The sequence below is a fragment of the Pteropus vampyrus genome, unplaced genomic scaffold, assembly GCF_000151845.1.
Source record: "Pteropus vampyrus isolate Shadow unplaced genomic scaffold, Pvam_2.0 Scaffold12, whole genome shotgun sequence".
In the NCBI taxonomy this organism is placed as follows: Eukaryota; Metazoa; Chordata; class Mammalia; order Chiroptera; family Pteropodidae; genus Pteropus; species Pteropus vampyrus.
Window position 1 is genome coordinate 11355890 of NW_011888793.1, and position 18733 is coordinate 11374622.

General features: G+C 34.7%; 1 protein-coding gene and 1 pseudogene across 1 annotated transcript in view; both read left to right on the forward strand.

Annotated features, from left to right (window-relative positions):
* LOC105305969 (EGF-like and EMI domain-containing protein 1) overlaps positions 1-18733 on the forward strand; it is a 453542-nt gene that overhangs the window by 396292 nt on the left and 38517 nt on the right.
* On the forward strand, positions 8704-17190 carry LOC105305800 (annotated as a pseudogene).

Here is an 18733-nt window from a genome sequence, read left to right on the forward strand (position 1 = left end):
CCACCCGTTTTATATGATTTAAATATTCTTTTAGTGGTGAGACACAGTATAAAGACACTCAGATAGATGAATGGCAGCACTCTTTGCTGCTTACAACTCCAAATGAAAGAAATGTGCTGCTCAGGGTTTCACTTTGAGTTATACCCAAGACAGGGTGACAGCGAACTGGAACTATAGGAGGCTAGTTATATATGGTAAGTGGGATGGAGTTAGTCCGAGTTCACCATCTCTTTGGGATTGGAAATTTGAATAATTCCACAAGCCCAAGGAATAAAGCACCATCCATGGGAATTAAGTATCTAGGACCACTAGTAATTAGATATGTGATATTAGAACCTGATAAGGAAAGTAGTTGGGTCGGTGCAGGGGAGCCTTTTGGGGAGGGGGGGAGTCTGTGAAGGGGGACTGAGAGTTTTGAGCTATGATTTCAAAAGTGGGTCAAGACTTGTGAAATATTATATGATACCACCACCCATAGAGCCCAAGCACATTTGTAACATTGACCCTCTTGCAATGGATTGTAAAGATTTCTTGTCTGCCTCTCCCATTAGACTTTAATCTCTTTTGTATCCTCAGTACCTAGCAGGTGACCAAAGTAGAGTGTTTGATTTTATTAAGTGATTCTGTTTTTATTCCACGTGTAAAATATAAAGGTCCTTCCAATAAATTATGCTTTGTTTAGAAGTAGGAGCATTTTTGTCTGTCTTATGATCTGCTTCTCTTTATTTGCTAAGAATTATATAATGCATGGCTTTGGCTCCTTGGAAACCCAGCACTAAATTGAAAGCTGAATTATAGGGACTGTATTTAACCTGTATTACTATTTTGGCTATTTCTACCCGACTTTATAACATTGTTCTTCTTTTGCTTCAATAGTTACTTTTCACCTTTCTTTTCAAGCCTTTAGGTTAGTGGCTTTATTATAGAAATGTTGTAGACTGTACACTGCCTCAAATTATCTTTGGAAGTAGATGAAATACAAATGTAATAAAACTAAATTCAAGCCTAGGTTTCTCACCTGGCTACTTGCAAAAACATCAAGGACAGTATTTTAAACCCCAGATGTAACAGAGATATGAACCGATCATTCAGTTGGATGGTTTGCATATTGGTCCTTTGAAATCTTAGGTCTCACTGTCAGTGCCAAGGCACAAAGGAGACAGAGCATGTCAGGAGAACAATGACTGATCACACCACAGAAGTTGGAAGACTGCCTAAAGCTTCATAGAGCCTGCAGCCTGGTGCTGAGTAGCTACCTCTTATATAAATATTATATATATAGTTATTAACAGTAGTTGAGGGCGAAGCTGTGGTGAAATTCCAGGGTGTCATTTTCAATCAGAAGATAAGACCTGAAGTAAGACACAAATCCTGAGTGAAAGGGCTGTGTTTGATCTTCAGAAGTTCAGGCCAAATACTGAATCATAAGTAAGTACATATAAATTCTGAGAATTAGAGTTCTGAAGGCAAGGTGGAGGTAGCATCCACAAGTATGGGCCCAAGTTAAGGTTAACATTTGAACCAAAGATAAGGAGACACGTAGGAAAGGAGTATGAACTCTGACATTGAGATCTTTTCAGGGAACATGTCTTCAATAGCCATAAAACGAGAACATAAACATTGACCTATCAATCAAGACCATGTACCTCCTGCTCCTGCAGTCTTGCTGGTTTGGGTGGATTAAGACTGCTGGAGCATGGAGCGCTCCCAGAGAAAGTCAGGTCTCCTGAAGGCTTGGTCCTTTGGGTTGAGATGTCATCGAGAGGCTGAGCAAGCATGGTCCAAGAACTCTGTCTTCAAACACATTAATTAATCCAGAGATTCAAACTCTAGAATCTAGGCAATTGCAGTCTGAAAGTAATTTTGTCTATATTCATTATTAATAATAACTACTATGGTTTATAAAATAATATTTCTAATTCTCACAATAACATTAAGAAGATGATATTATTCCCTTTTTAAAGATACTGAAACTGTGGTTCACAGAAGTTAATATTACAGCTTTGAAATCACAAATCACAGACAGGCTCTCAGCACTATAGAATGCTCTGTAATCAGTAAGCACTATGGGAAGTATACCAAAAAATGCTTTATACTTTCTGAAGGAGACATAGCTCTTCCAGGCTACGTGGTATGATAATTTATGGTCGTATATCATCCCAAGTTTGTGAGCTTCAGAAGATTCTCTGTGTTCCCTCTTGGCAAATAAAAAGTTGGCTCATTCTGTAGACACCCAACTGGTTGGTCTGGGCTGTGGTGGCTTTGGCCTTCTGTCTGGGCAGGAATACAAGTCACATTCTTAAGCTTTCACAACAGAATGTCAACCTTGCCTCCCCAGTGCCTGGTGTCTAAATCTTATGGCTCTCACTTTAATTGACAATATAGAAATTTAGCACTACAGGCCTCTGTTAGAGGATTTGACTGTGAACTGAATGGGAGCCAGCATTCATCCAAATCTCCCTTAAGACATCTGATACACAGAGTGCATGGCGGAGAGATCATAAGGCTTGGCACCAAAAAGCTCTAAGTTAGCATCGCAGCTTTGCACCTACTAGCTATGTGAACATGGGCATGTTGTTAAATGATAACAATGGCTAATATTTATGGAGTGCTTGTTATCTATCAGGGCATAGTGTTAAGCACTTTATATTCGCTGCTGTTTCATTTAAACCTCATAAAACCCTGTGAGGTAGGTCTTATTGTTATCATTATGTTAGCCATGTGAAGAAATGAGACTTAGAATGTTTAAGCAATTTGAGGAAGGTCATTCATCATGTAAGTGGTTTATCCAGGATATGCGTTTTGGGCATAGGTAATCAATTGAATCCAGCTGTGTTAAAACAAACAAAAGTGTCTATGTAAAAGTTAAGTGTTTGTTTTTTAGGAAGAAAAAAACCACCTTTTAAAATTTAATGGGCTCACATCGCAGTGTTGCATAGAAAATGGATTAAGCATTTGGGGAATCAGAGAGAACCAGTCAACAGATTATTGCTTTAAGACTGGACTTGTGAGAGATCCTAACACTTGGGATTATGTTAAGAGTCAGGAGACTGAATGCCTGGTAGCCGCAGTCTTTTTTTCCTATGTATACTGAGCCCTATGAATTTTATCTCACAAAAATACAAAATAACAACAACAAAACATATTGTATAGACCATATAAATATTGTATTTGTTGTTTAATTTTTCACAGTTTTAAAATTAGTTTTATCAATGTTCATAAAATCATTTGAATATGCATTCTAAGAATTTGCATCAAATTCTAAAATTTTACTGTATCATTTAATAACACGAGCTTATGTCATAAAGGGAAAAGAAAGGGGTTTCAACACTTATTCTTGTTTGACATTGTTTAAAATTTGATTTGAAGGCTTTGTGTTATGTGGCTTCATATTTGCTACAAGCTTTTGTCATATTAGTCCCTACCAAATGAGATTCATAGATTATAAACTGATAGCAAGAACAGTGCCTTGGCTCATTCTGCTTTGCCATAAACTCAGTGCCCACATCCATATAGTTTAGATTTAATAAATTATATGACTCAAACTTTTAATAATTGCAGTGGGATGGCTTGATTGATTTTCTGCCTCTAACATTTTCGATATTGTATGTTGCTAAAAATGTTCAAGATGTACACATTCTCCTGGATTCCTGCATAAAGATTGCAAATTTAATTTTATACCAAACTGATTAATTAGTACTCTTTTGTCTGGGGGGAAAAGCCCTGATTCCTACAACTCACACTTTAAAAAATTCCTTAAGTTTGAAAACAGTCTAATTTCAACATGGCCTTATTTCAAAAAGAAAATGATTTAATAATCTTTCTTATGTCTCATAACTTTTATGAGACTCTGTGGTATAAGAACTACATTATTTCATCTCATTCTTTCAATGAGACTAGTGACAGTTTTGCTAAGTGCCATATCACGTACATATAAGAACAATGGATTAAAACTAGCAGGAAAAAATTGTATATTAGACCTCTGCAGCCCCACTTTGAATGTTAAAACAGACTGTCCTGCTCTTTACACAGTTGCTTAAACCTACAGTATAATTTAAACTTGTATGGAATCATCGAACTACAAAATTTAAGATGTGGAAGAATAGGCTTTCTTCATTCGAGTGACTGGCATATTTGCTAACCCTTCTCCTTGTAAAAAGCATAAATTAATAAGTGCAGAATCTCAAATTCAGTAGGATACATCCTGTATTGGAAGCAAAAATTATGAGATCAAGAATAATTGATAGTCCATGTGACCCATTAAAACAAGTCTCATTTAATGCAATTCGGTTTAAAATTGTATCCTTTTAAGTAGGCTAACCTGAATGTAGGCACCCTTTTTTTGCACTTTACAGCAAAACGGAGCAATTCTCTCAACCATCCCGATCAGAGGACCTTGAACCGAGAACACATGTTTAATGATGCCCGGACTAGCTATTGATTAAACACTGACAATGTTCAGAGGAATTGAGAATCAAAAAGCCTCCCCCATCGCCAGCTCTGCCATGCTCACTTCTTAATAGATGGCAAAGGAGGATTCTAAATGAGATCTGCTGCCCCGCTCATCCTCAGAACTCCACAGGCAGTGGGATTAATTTCTGCTTCGCAGTCCTTTGGAACTACCATGTCTAAAATGTCCAGAAATGAATACAGATGTCCCTCCTTTTTTTATGTCCTTGTTCTCCTTTTTTGAAGAAGAAAAACTTTCTTATATGAGTTTAATGCATAGAATGATATTGCTTCAAATGTAGAATGAATGAAAACTCACCATTAATTAATACATAAAGAATCAGACAAATCCCGGAGAGATAATTCAGGCCAAATAATTCTCCAAATCAAGCGAGCAAACAACAAAAAGGTTAAAAGAAAGAAAGAAAGAAAGAATTAAAAAGACTTAAAAGGAGATAAAGAATTCGAAGCTAGAACTAATACTCCCATTGCTACTGCTCTGTTGAGTTGGTTACTATCAAGAGGCTCAGGTATTTTTAGGATATTCTTTTGTCTGGTAGGAGATTGTGACACAGAACTGTGAAATAAGGCTGTTTCCACACTTTTAAAAATGTAATTTTCAATGGTGGAACCACCCAGCTGTTTTACCTTCAACAAACATTGATGGAATACCTAGGGGGGGTCAGGCACAGTGCTTGGTGCTTTCTCTTTTAAAGTTATTTAATCTCTCCAACAATCCTGTGAAATACTCATTATAATCTTTCAAAAGATGTGAAAACTGAAGCTCAATAGAATTAAATAAATCTCCTATTATCAAGCAATCAGTAAATAGGTGAGACTAAAGTCATGCTGCTGGCTGTCAGAGTGATGATTAAAATCCAGATATTTTGAATAATATTCTGTTGAGCTAATTACCATAAAATATCTATCTCCCTTAGTTTAATAATACACACTTAATGAAAGGTTCTGCAGGAAGCTTAGATTTTTTTTATGTTGTTTGTTATTTTACTATTTTTTTCTGATTTCTAAAGATTGCATCCTTAGGTTAAAAAAATTTTTGGAAGTACAAAAAATATAAGAAGAGAATAAAGCAACCATAACCCCACCACTCAAGAACAACTGTTGTTAATATTTGGGCTTATTTTGTTCTAGTCTTTTGTTTACAGGTTTTTTCTCTTCATAATTAAGACCATGTTCATACAATAGCATGCATATCTCTCTTTCTCTCTCTCTCTTACACACACGCACACACACACACACACACACACACACACATACGCACACAATCTCAATATATTTTAAGCTAAAACTATCTGTATAACTCCTTTAATGGTGGCAAATACCTTTGATATGTGTTTATTTGTATAGACATATATATCAAAGAAATTCTTTTCTTATAAATAATGCTGATATTAGTATTTATTTGCATATATTATCTAAATATTTCAGTTTTCTAGGCAAGATTTCAAGCAGGAGGATTAAAGTAAAAAAGTTAAAACAATGCAAATTGTTAAAAAATTCTTGATATTTATTGTCAAAATCTTTTCCAAATTCGAATACAATTCATTGATCCCTTACCACTATATAATATTACCTATCTTATTCGCACTGGCATCAAATTCTCTTGTCCCTTTTAGTCTTTACTAATTTGATAAGTAAAACTATGTACACTCTTTTATTTGTTTTGTTAAGTTTAGATTCTAAAAAATATGCGTCATTTTGTATTTTCTATGATGAGTTTGCTGCTAAGGTGCTTTGTTTAAAGTTGTGAATTTTATTGATATATAATATATAAATATATAATGTATATATAATATATAATATAATATCTTTATAAAGCAGGCATAATAATCTTTGTCGTCCTTATTACAAATATGTTGTTATATTATTTTTGAATATAAAAGCAACATGTGTATATAATTAGAATATATATGTGTGTGCATATGTATATATGTATGTGTGTATATATATATATATGTGTGTATATACATATATATATATATGTGTGTATATATATATATATGAAAAAAATGGGGAAAAAGTAAAAGTCATCAACACCAGCACCCAGAGTTAACCAGTGTCAATATTTCTATTATGCTGAGTTCTGGACAAATTCTTGGGCTAGAACTAGAGACAACTCTAACTGAGATCCATGTACTTCTAGCACTTTGGCTGTCTGTTTGTCTATCTATTTATCAATCAGTCATCTATATGGTTTGAAGAGACTTTGAACTAGGACTCTCTGCCCCCCTTTCTCAGCAGATGTGACTGTCCCTTAATTCTTTGAATTGTAGTAAATGGAAAACATAGAATTCCAGGGAAAGACTTACCAAAGGAGTCCAGTGCTCTGCATTCCCTAATTCTAACAGTGCCTCTTTTCACTGGACATGGGTGGTACCTGACAGTGGGATTCTTCTCAGGGCCCCAGAGCTAGTGCAGAAGCAATATTTGCAGAAGGGCAGCTAAACACAGTTTTTTCTAGCAGAAGTATCCAATCAATTGTTCAAAGAGAGAAATACTTCTGCCTTTCTCCATAATTATGAATACATATGAATAAGATAACAAATTAAGGATCTATGATGATATCAATTCAGTATATTTTTAAAGTTTGGGACATTAGTAGATAATGATTTCCATGATACTATGTAGAAATGCATGGCTTTTTAAGATAGTTTAAAAGCATTGTTCTTAAAGAGGAAATTCTGAAGAAACAATTAGACAAGCATAATTATCAATTTTCAAAAGGACTCTTAAAAGATGCAGAATTCTCAATCTTTCCAGTAGACAGGAAAGCAATTCCTTATGACAGGTATGCAAACCTTGAGGAGACAGTGTCCTCAGTTTGCTAATCCCATCTTTTCCCCACAAGGAAGAAAATGACAAAGTTGAAGAGTCTTGGGTCTTGGTTATCAGTTAACATACAGTTCTTTTTTTTTTCCAACAGAAAGGAAACCATACTTTAGGTACTATATAAACCTCTTTTTAAATTTTAACATCTATCCTCTTCCTTGGCATTATATATTTGACAAAATCATTTTTAACGACTGATACTCAGTTTTATGATAAATAATTTCTTTAGTGATTTACCTGTTGTGGACTTTTTTGTGTTTTCTCTCTCTGTCTTATGCTATAGTGAACATGGTCACTGATGAGTACATTTATAGCCAAATCTTTCACTATTTCCAGAATTATTTCCTTAGAATAAATATGCATAGAATTACTTCATTAAAAATGATGTTTAATATCAACTTACCTTCCAAAAGTATCAATTTAAATTTCTAGCAATATTTTAGAAAATCCTGACCTTTTTCATTATACTCAAAACCTATCATTATCTTTTATTTTATCATTACCCGATATAGTAGGTGTCATAGGTTGGATTTCTTAAAAAACAAACAAACAAAAAAAACCAGACTTTAAGATTTTTGTGTAAAAGTTTACTGGGAACAACACAAGTGAGGGCTTAGGGAGACAAGATAAAGCAAAGAGAGAAATTAAATTTCAATGCAATTTTAACAAGTGTTCTATAGATCTTTACAAAGAACTTGAAGGTTGCAATGTTCCTTCAAAATAGCCCAGTCTTGGGGACTGAGACTTGATACCCTTGTAGCAAACTGCAGGTTGCCCTGCGAGGGGCATGACCTCGGATGAGGAGGTTCTCTTCAGCTGAGGGCAACTCTTCTTGAGAAGGACTTGGCCATGAGCTGTGTAGTGCCAACATGGCCAGTAGCTGTGTTTTTGAAGGGAAAAATTGGGTTGTGTTGCCAGAGCTGCTATTGGAGTCCATGCCTTGTACCACTTTAACCTTCCTGCTTTGTATAACAATTAGTGGGAACAGCTCCTCAGGATTCTGGTTGCTTTCTTTTCTAGGAAAATGCAAGAAGGTTAATGAAATGACCTACAGAACCTGCCACTGGCAGCTGGTCTTGAGACTGAAACTGATACTTAACATCTTCTCATTACAGTTCTAGATTTCTCTCACCCTACTACCATTACCAACTGTCATAGGTAGGGCTCTTTGAGAATCAGACTCAGATGTGCATACAGGATGTTTATTGAAGAGTGCTCTTGGAAACAACACATATAAGAGGTGAGGGAAACAGAATTGGGCAGATGTATAGTTGAGTTGAAATGCAGTTACAACTGGTCTCAGCTAATTCTGTGGAAACTTCAGAGCTAGAATAACTTTTTAGATTGCCCCATCTTTGTACAAGGTAGCAGGACTTTGTACTTTTGCATTGGATCCATCATTAGATGCAGGCTGCTCGAATAGAGGACATTGGACAAAGTAGCTTCCTTCAGCTAATGACACTTACAGAGAAGGACTCAGCTGGACTCCGTCAGTTGCCAATACCCCAGTAACTGAAGGAATTATCATTTAAGTCTCAAAGTAGAATCTGGGCAGCACACTATGGTATCCATTATAGTAGTTTAAAATGGCATCTCATTATTACTGTAACTTGTATTATTTGATATGTCTATTAACCATATACATTTCTTCTTTTTGAATTACCTGCATACTTCTTTCTTTTTGCTATGTAGATAATATATCATTGATGTGTTTTTTTCCTTGTCACATATGTTACGAATATCTTCTGTTTTTCAGTTTTTCAATTTGTGTTTTTAATGTAGCTATGTTTAGATTTTATATAGCATAATATATTTGTTTCCCTTTTGTATTTCTTTCTTCCACTTGAGTTTTAAAAGTCTTTTATTCAGGTTGTAGATAAATTCACATAATTTTATCTAGTTTTATGGTTTTGTTTTGTTAGCTTTAAATGTTTAATTCATTTGGAATTTATTTTGGTATATGGCATGAGACAAGGATTTAAATTATATGTGTTTTCCAAAGAGTCCAAAAGTTATCCCAGCACCTTTTTGATTGATCCTTCTCATTTTAAATAATTTTAAGCTTTCTGTGTAATATATTAAGTATATTAAAAAGTTCTTAAATATTGCATACACAGATTTTGTGTATGCAATATTCTTTTCATCAATCAACTTGTTTATTTTTATGTTAAAAACACATTGCTTAAATTATTATAATTTTATAGTATGGCTTACTACTCACTTGAGCTAACCCACCAGAGTAAACAAGTTATTGATATAGGAGCAAATGATTATGGTTATTTTAGATACCTAAATTTTTATACCTTTTTTGCTTATAGGGACACATCTATATTTCTTCACTTCTGATAATCAGTCTATGCATTTTGCCACTTGACTAATATTTAAATGCCATTTTAAAATGTCACACTCTTGTCTTTTCCTTTTCCTCCTTCTTTTTCCTTACAGTCAATTTTGAAAACAATAATTTAGCTTCTTGTTTATTTTAAAATTCTCTATATATTCTATTTCAGGCCTGAGCACATTATATAACATAAATAAATATTTATCTAGTATTGAAGGAATAATATCATCATTTACTTTTTTTTTCATTTTTATTTTTTATTTTTTTGAAGAAATGATTTAAAATTGTTTTTCCTTTTTCTTTTTTTTTGTCATATACTTTCTGTGTAAAACACCTTGGCTTTTGATTTCTCTACATTACAAGTCATGTCTAGAATATTTAACATTGTGGTAGAAAAATATGAAAAAAGTTACATTGAAATATATTTAAATAACATATATATGCACTTTTTCTCCTTTTTTTCTAAAGAGTTGTCATACATAAGACTTTCAATGTTTGGGCTGGGTTTACTTTAGGGGTAGTTAAAGAGACTAAATTTGAAGACTTCTAAACACAATTGCAAATTTTGGAACTCATAAAATAAAAAAGCTAGATAGTCGTTGCTTTCGTTCATTTGTTCTTATTCATTTACACAGGTACTGAGTGAGGTACTGGCTACATAATTCATAGCACAAGTACAAAAATGAAAAGGTGGGATACCTTATTTAAAAATATCAAGAATTTCAACATGATGATAGCCAAGCATCATCAACCAAGTTGAATGCTTTTGCAACTGTATAAGTTTAACACCCACAGAGCTGGCCCGTGAATGAACATAACCCATACTTTGCGCTAGGCAGTAGTGTTACTGCAGGGAGGAAACTTCAGTAATCATTTAGCAGAATTTGTTAAATAACTACTGTGTGCAAGACACCCTACTATAAGCTAGGTGAAGAAAAAATTAGAAACTTATTTTTAATCATTAAAAAATTATTCCCAATGAAGCAAGATAAAGACCCTTTAGAGAGGGGTTTTTTCATAACTAGAGTGGGCACATGTGTGCTGTGAATTGTAGCAGCAGCTGCAAATTTTCTTCTCATTAATCTGACTCCCTGAAAGGATATTGCCTTCCAAATGTGAGCACTGTTACTAAGGAAGAAATGCATCTTATTAGAAAGAGAATATTGTAGATAATAATTGTGTGGTTTGCTTTGAGTTTGGGACTGATTGTGTGTGTGTGTGTGTGTGTGTGTGTGTGTGTGTGTGTGTGTGTGTGTGTGTGTGATGGTTTTCTTTAGGGAAGGACAATCATATCAAAATATATTAGCCAAAGATCCTCAGGCATAGGTAGGAAATATACAGAAATAGATTTCCTTTAGCAATTGATTCCTCAGCATGCTAGTTATACCCAAACAAGCAAAGGATTTTTTGATATCTGTTTTATTTTGTTTGTTGCCTCTTCACGCATTCAAGCTGTCAGTTCTTGCTCTCTTAACAAAGGGGGCTATGAGCTGAAAATGTATTCAGATCACTGATGAACATTACAGGTCCTGGTGCCTTCCACACCACTAACTGAAATGAGATGGCAAACACTGTGAGAGGAAGTCACAGTGAACACATATTACCTGCTGCAAAGGAACAACATGTTGAAAGCAATATACTTTTTTCAGCACTATGAACCATTTTGCAAGATTGTGTGTTTAAAACAATCATTTTTCCCCTCCAATCTATTTCACAAGTTGTCTTCCATAAACAACTGTTGCTTCTTTCTGTCTCTGAAACCATTTGTGTCTCTAGGTTCATATTCAATTGCTTTTAAGAGAGGGCAGCCAGCTATAGCAATATGATTCATGGTGATGAGCTGTGACAGAATCAGGAATTTAAAGTGATGTCAAGTATCCCATTGAGTTTATAAGATATCCCAAACAAAGATTTCTGGAAAATGCTTACATGCACAAAGTCGGATGGGTGAGGGCTCTTATTTTCCACTGTGTATTTTGTTACTGTACATCAAGAAAAACTGGTATGCAGACTCAGTAGAAAAAAATATATATATATTCATAGTAGTGTTTTTGATAAAAAGCACATCTTTTCTTTTCTATTTTTATTTATTTAATTAAAATTCTCTGAAAATACTTGCCATGCTAATCTTGACTCATTCAGTAGGCCTGAGACTTTAGCACTCCTCCCATAATTTTCATCCGTTCCCCAATTGTACCTGCCAAATGATAAATTTCTTCTTTAATATGAGCAATACATTTTTCTCAATCTTAAGTAAAATGTAAGTAAAACTACTCTTTAAAATTTTGATATTCTTATTACTCTTTAGCGTAAAATCCAAATGTAAACAATGTGCTAGCTTCTCTGAAAATGCAGCATCAAGATTGCATTCTCTTCCAGAGTACTTTTTCCTAAGATCCTTCTTTATAGAAATTCTGGGACCACCACTGCTCATTCCCGAGATGGTTACAGCTTTTTGCACAAATTAAGTTTTTTGGGCTTTTTCCTTTCCTAACTTCTCAGTGTTTCTCCCCTTCTAGTCAACATATCTCCAACCTGGCAACACAGATCTCCTTAAGAAACTCCGTTGGAGTCTCCCCTGCTCCTCTGTCCCTAAATCCCCATGCCTTCTCACTATCAAAGATATGAACTCCCTTCAGCCTACATATCCTAAGGGTTCCTTGATTAGGAATCTTTCTTCGGCCACTTGAATTTATGCAAAAGAATGACAATTTTTATAAACACCAGGATTTACTTTTCTGAGCAAAAGACAAGGGAGAAAGGAGAGGGGAGGGGGAGGAGGGAAGGAAGTCAAGCAGTTGAGATTAACACTACAAGGTAGTGTGGCAAGGCAAAGACCGCCATTATATACTGAGAGAAGAAATACCTTAGCTATTTTAACACAGTTGATGAAGAACAGTGTTCTTTGCAACTAAAAGCATGCATGTTTTATCTGAGCAATTATGCATATTTTTGAGTTGTGGATTGTTCTGCAGCAGTCATTCAGCATAACCAATAGAAAGTGGCAGACACCATTTTGCTGAGCATCAAGGGAGATGGGTGTGAATTTACAAGTGCAGATTGATGTTTTGTGATGGCTATTGTTCATCACCTATGAAGTCCATAGTTTGCCATCAGTGAATAAGTAACAGCTGGCAATTTTTGAAAGAAGTGGGAGAAAGATAATTATTAATGTGTGAAGATTTCTCGCTTTTAGAATTATATAGATGAACTAAGACTTGACATATTATATAGTGTAGACAATTTCCCAACATCATGGTTTCGCTACCGTTGAAATGAAATCAGGGACACAGAGTTGTTTTCCTCTTGTGTCCTGGTTTACTTAGTAGGAAATTCCAATAGTCTCAAAGAAAATGTGCCTTCCGGCAACTATTGACTTTAGCAATTACTCTGCTTAATTAAGTTCTGTGTTGATATAAGCAGATTCTCTGTGTACAGTCAGTCATCTAATCCTAATCCAACAAAAGATGGAAAGACTTTTCTTCACTTGTTCAACAAACATTTATGAATCACCTTCTTTTTGTTTGGCAGCAGGCATGACAGTGATTTTTCTGCCCCTAGGAAGGTATTCATTGTGAATTTAGTTGACAGGCTGGTTCAGCTAGTTCAAAGAAAGGAAGTCTTGGTAGCAAGACCTCCTTTCTTAGAAATAGGTCATGGAATGTTGAATAAGACAGGACAGGGAGGTAGGGTCATTTTCCAACACCTGACCAGACTGTCTCAGCATAGCTTAATTATTTAATTTCACGTCAATGTTTGGGGACTTTGCTGTCACACATATTTTTCTATCAAAAGATATTGGGATTATTTAGATTATACTCACCTCTGTTTCCAGTTATGAAGTCAGATGGTTGAGATTTCATTGATTTAATCATATTGAGCTATCCTATTTTTAATGGAAGTCCAAATTCATACAATTGTGCCAAAGGAGTGACTTTAGAAAAATGTTAATCTTCCTGTGGGATGATTCATGGTTCACCTAGCTTTCTATCGAGAACCACCCACAAAAAGTCATGTGTCAGCCATAAAGACGTTTTCAGTGCTCAAAAGCACAGGGCTGTGATTTTGCTGACAATGTGTCACTGTTCAAGGCAGTAGAAAGAAAGCCACAAGGGTGTTATTTAAAAAATATGAAGTCTTAGAAACCAGCAGTGATTTTACTAAACATTTTAGCATCATAAAAAGGGTGCAGAAAAAATTCAATGTTAACAATACATAAGGGAATTCAACACTAAAAGTATGCAGCCACCATCTGGTAGCAGAGTCAAACACTTGAGAGTAAAGGGCCCACCCCCTGGCCTCCAATTCACACACAAAAACACTGGATTTAGAGGATGTGTGTGAGGCTTGACTGCTTTACTGACAAAAGAGTTCCAACTTTTTGTGAATTAAGTATTTTGTTTATTACTGAAGGTCTAGAATAGAAAGTAAGAAGGAAAACAGAAGAGGACTTCTCTTTTCTTTAGATCTCAAATGTCTTCTGTGTTATCTACTACTGATTTAACCCTTTATGGTGCCTCAGTTTCCCAGTTTCTCCTTATCGACTCCTTGTCCTAAAATTCTCTCCATTAACTGAGAACAAGACACTGCAGAGATCTCCAAGCAGAAAGAAAGACGAGCAAGAAGGAATAGGAGCTGGGGTCAGAAGAGATAACAGGATTTTCATCATTGGCTGACATTACCCTAGGGCTGAGGCATGGCCACCGGAACACAATTGAAAGGAGAATGGCAATCAACAGTGTCTGCCACATGATACTTCAGGACCCATCTTATACTTTCCCTTGCCCTCAGACACACACATGCAAACACACAAACCTTTCCATAAACACTCTTTAAATAACTTCTATATATGCATGAATTCATTCAACTATTATTTAGAGTAGATACTTCATTCTGACTTTCTTTCATGTTCTTACCATCGCTTTTCCTTTCCTTTTTTCTTTTTCTTTATTGAGTAAATGATAAATATTTGTAAAAGATGAACTATAAAATACAGTGAGTGAAAAAGGAAGAACAAACTTCACGTTTAATACCACAACCTCAACACTAGTGGTTATTGATTACGCTTTTGTCATATTATGTATGAGTTTTTCCAAAAAAAATGTACTTTTTGTTTGTTTTGCTTTTATGAATTTAATTTTATTAAAATCATACTGATTTTTATGGTTTTGTAAACTAACTTATTTTTTTTCTTGCTTAATATCTTATGCTTATATTTCTGTGTCAGTTAAGATAATTCTACTACATAATTTCTAATAGCTGTGTAATAGTCCATTAAGTGAATTTAGCAAAATGACCTTGATCATTTTCTCATTATCAAATAACAAGAATTATTACTCTTTTATTTTTCAAAATAATGCTGCAGTGAACACTTTTCTATTTTTACAAACATCTTCAACTGTATTCTTAGATTAAATTCTTAAAAATACAATTATGGGATCATAGTACAAGGCTATATATATAGCCAAACTACAATCATGAAGCCATGTTTCATTCTACTAGAAATGTAAGAGTACCATTTAGTCTCAGCTTCACCAGTTACATGGACCAAAAGATATCTATTATTGTTTTAATTTGCCTGGTTTTTATTTTTTAATACATGAGGTCGAAATTTCTTTATGTGTTCCTTGGCCATTTGAATACATTTTACATGATATTATTTATGAATATATTTTACATTATATTATCTTTTTATGCCATTTTGCCATTTTTCTATGGGCACGTGCTTTTTTGTTGATATATAGGAGCTTATTATATATTGTGGATATTAATGAATTCCTTAAAAGTTAACATAGATTCCAATATTTTTACAATTTTTTTACGTAGTTTATGAAAGTTCTTCTTGTCATTTTGAAGTATTTTCTTTTGTGTAACATATTTTCTTCCATGTTTTTCTTTCAAATTGAATTTTACTCTTAAATATTTCATATTCAACAAAATATGAATTTTAAAATGTGAAAGCCTATATAATAAATTCCAAATATGTGAAACTGCTACTACAAAAAGATAAAAGTATAGTTTACTCTTAATATTTGTTGTTCCATTGTATAAGTTACTATGAACTGTTTTTATTCAGAACGTTTTTGATACTGTATGGGATTTCTGCACCAAGGAATTCTTTCATTCTATGCAGATACCAACTGGGTGTGCCACAAGTCCATTATCTGCATAGAATGAAAGTTTCACAAGTCTGCCCCCACTGAGATGCCAATCACAAGTTCAGGCCTCCTATACTTCTGACCAACTGGCTATAAATTGGGGTTCCTATGATCCACTTATCAGGTTCAATAATATTCTAGAATGGCTCACAGAACTGAGAAAGGCACTTTACTTACCATTATCATTTATTATGAAGGAAAGAACTCAGGAACAGCCAAATAGGAGAGATGCATAGGGCGAGGTATTGAGAATGAGTGCTGTAAAGCTTCCATGCCCTTTCTGGGCACATTACCCATCTAGCACCTCAACAAGTTCACCAACTAAATCTCCTCAAACCCTATTATTTATAGATTTTTATGGAGGTTCCATTACATAGGCATGGTTGATTAAATCTTTAGCCATTGGTGAGCATCTCAATCTCTAGCCCTTATCTGGAGTATAGCAGCAGGGACTAGGGGATGGGGAGAAGGAAAGTTGTAAACCTCTAATCACATGGTTTGTTCCTCTGGCAACCAGCTCCCATTCTGAAGCTATCTAAGAACCTGCCAAGAGCCATCTCATTAGCATAGACTCAGGTATTGGTGAAAGGGGCTTATTATGAATAACAAAAGATGTTACTCTCATCCCTATCACTCAGGAAATTCCAAGGATTTTTGAACCTCTTGTTCCAGGAACCAGAGGATAAAGACCAAATATATATTTCTTGTTATAATCACAATATCCAGTTGCCATAGATTATTGGACCAGTTCCTGATAAATGGAAACTTCAGTTAATGTCTTAGTGCATAATCTTTGGACATTTGTCATGTTATTTCCTTATGATGCATTTCTAAATGTGGAATTACTAAGTGTAAAATATGTACAGTTTTTTAGGCTTTTGAAGCAATTAACTAATCTGTCTTCAAGAAAGGGAACCAATTTACATTTCTACCAATGTATAAGAGAGCTAGTTCTTTCATGTCTACCAACACAGGGTATTGTCATTCTTGTTTTTCTTGTATGTGGATAAACAAAAATACTTTTATTAAATTGTAATTTGTAAGTTTAAAGGGTTTATAAGAAGAGTAGAGGAAACCAATTTTTAGAAGTCAGGTTGAGTTTAGGCTTGAGTGGCGACCTACTGGTGCATCTAAACTGTTTATTGTTTCTTCATCGATTGGCAGAAGAGTCCAGGACAAATGTTTGTGAGGATAAGTGTGGAATCGTTAAAAAGGATCATGTACTGGCTGCAGCAAAGGCAATTCTAAAGAAGAGCAGAGGTTAGAAGTCAAAGAATACATTTTTGAAAATTATATGATGTGGAGCATCATGATGGGGCATCTATTACTATCAAAATTATTTAGGTGGTAACAGATTGTGAAAGCACTTTTTACATCAGTTAATATTGTGTGTTATTAAAATATTGGCTGGTTGAGAAAAAAATGTAGAAAACAAGTGGGGAGTCAGTATCTGTTGTGGGCTTAGAATTAACAATAAAGTTGGTATTTTAGGAAAATCACTTTGCTTGATGATTAATCTGTTACAATGATTCAGGTATGATTAAATAAAGTTCAACAAAGACGTAACAGGAAGAGGTATAACTGAATTGGGGAATAAACTAGAAGATATGATGAGAGATTAAAGTCATAAAGAGAAGAGTATTTCAAGGTTACTTAAGAAAGACACTTGTGTGTGTGTGCATATGTGTGAGGAAGGGAGGCTATGGATGTGGAACTGTTCCAGAGTTTTATCTACTATTTAATCAGAGAAATCCTACGTTGAACCATTTATGCAAGATTTTTATTTTAAAAGGGGTTATGGTGGCCATAAAAGATTTTAACCCTAGTAATTCTAAATTTACAAATGAGAAAAAAAACTTGAGTCTTGAAGACACTAAATAACTTGTTTAAACTCATCCATTTGTTAATTTATTCAAGACTATTTAGTGAGTGCCTACTTTGGGCTAGAGACTGAGATAGGGACTAGAAGTACAGCAGTGAATAAGACCAAACAGCTGTTAACCAAAGAAATGTCTAAACCTGTTAAGAATCTTAATGAGTTTACTTGCCAAACTGCCAACAATCGCCAAGAAGCAAAATCTCAATGGATTAAGAAAATGCTCAGAAGATTAGCAGTTTCACAGATTATTTTATACATTAGAATCAAAGGAGGAGACATAGGAGGGTTACATGAAATCATTGGTGGTACATTAAGAGGGCCAGGGAAAGCAAAGTGAGGAAATCTCTAGGATAAAAAGTAAAATGGAGAGATATCTACTTCTTTTACATTGGTAGGTACAGAATAGTGAATAATTAACATTTACAACACATAGAGATGATACGTGGGGGACGAGATAATCATGAGGGGTTCTGTGGTCCTGAGATCTGGTCCAGTGGGTTATGCCCTGAGGGGTCTGCAAAAAAAGGGATTACTCTGACATTCCAAGGGTATATTATTTTAGATACAAAAAGACGATAAACAGGCTTACTTAAAGACTGAACTTTGCCAAGAAAGCTACCGGCCCAGGATCGGACAACTGCTATGACCAGATTTTAGTTAGGAATTTTAATGTTCAGACCATCATCCTATGTGGTTACTTTTGACATCTGAGTTTGTAGGACCAGTCATGCTGGCCTTCTCTGAGCTTCTCAGGCTTTGTATGTGGCCCCTTTTACATCTACACAGTCAAGGGTAAGAGATAGACATTGATCATAACGACCATGCCAATAGATGTATAAATGCAAACTGAGATGTCTTATGAAGTAACAGGTCTTAGCTCAGACATCCTTCAAATATTGTGTCCCACTGCCTTTTACCATGGGAGAGGACCTGCCCAGGCTCTGTAATGACATCTAAAACTGAATTAAAAGAAAAATAACTCCAAGGAAAGCATAAGGAAGTTAACAGATTTAATCAGGGCCGTGCATATTTAACTCGAAGAACATCACTCTATTT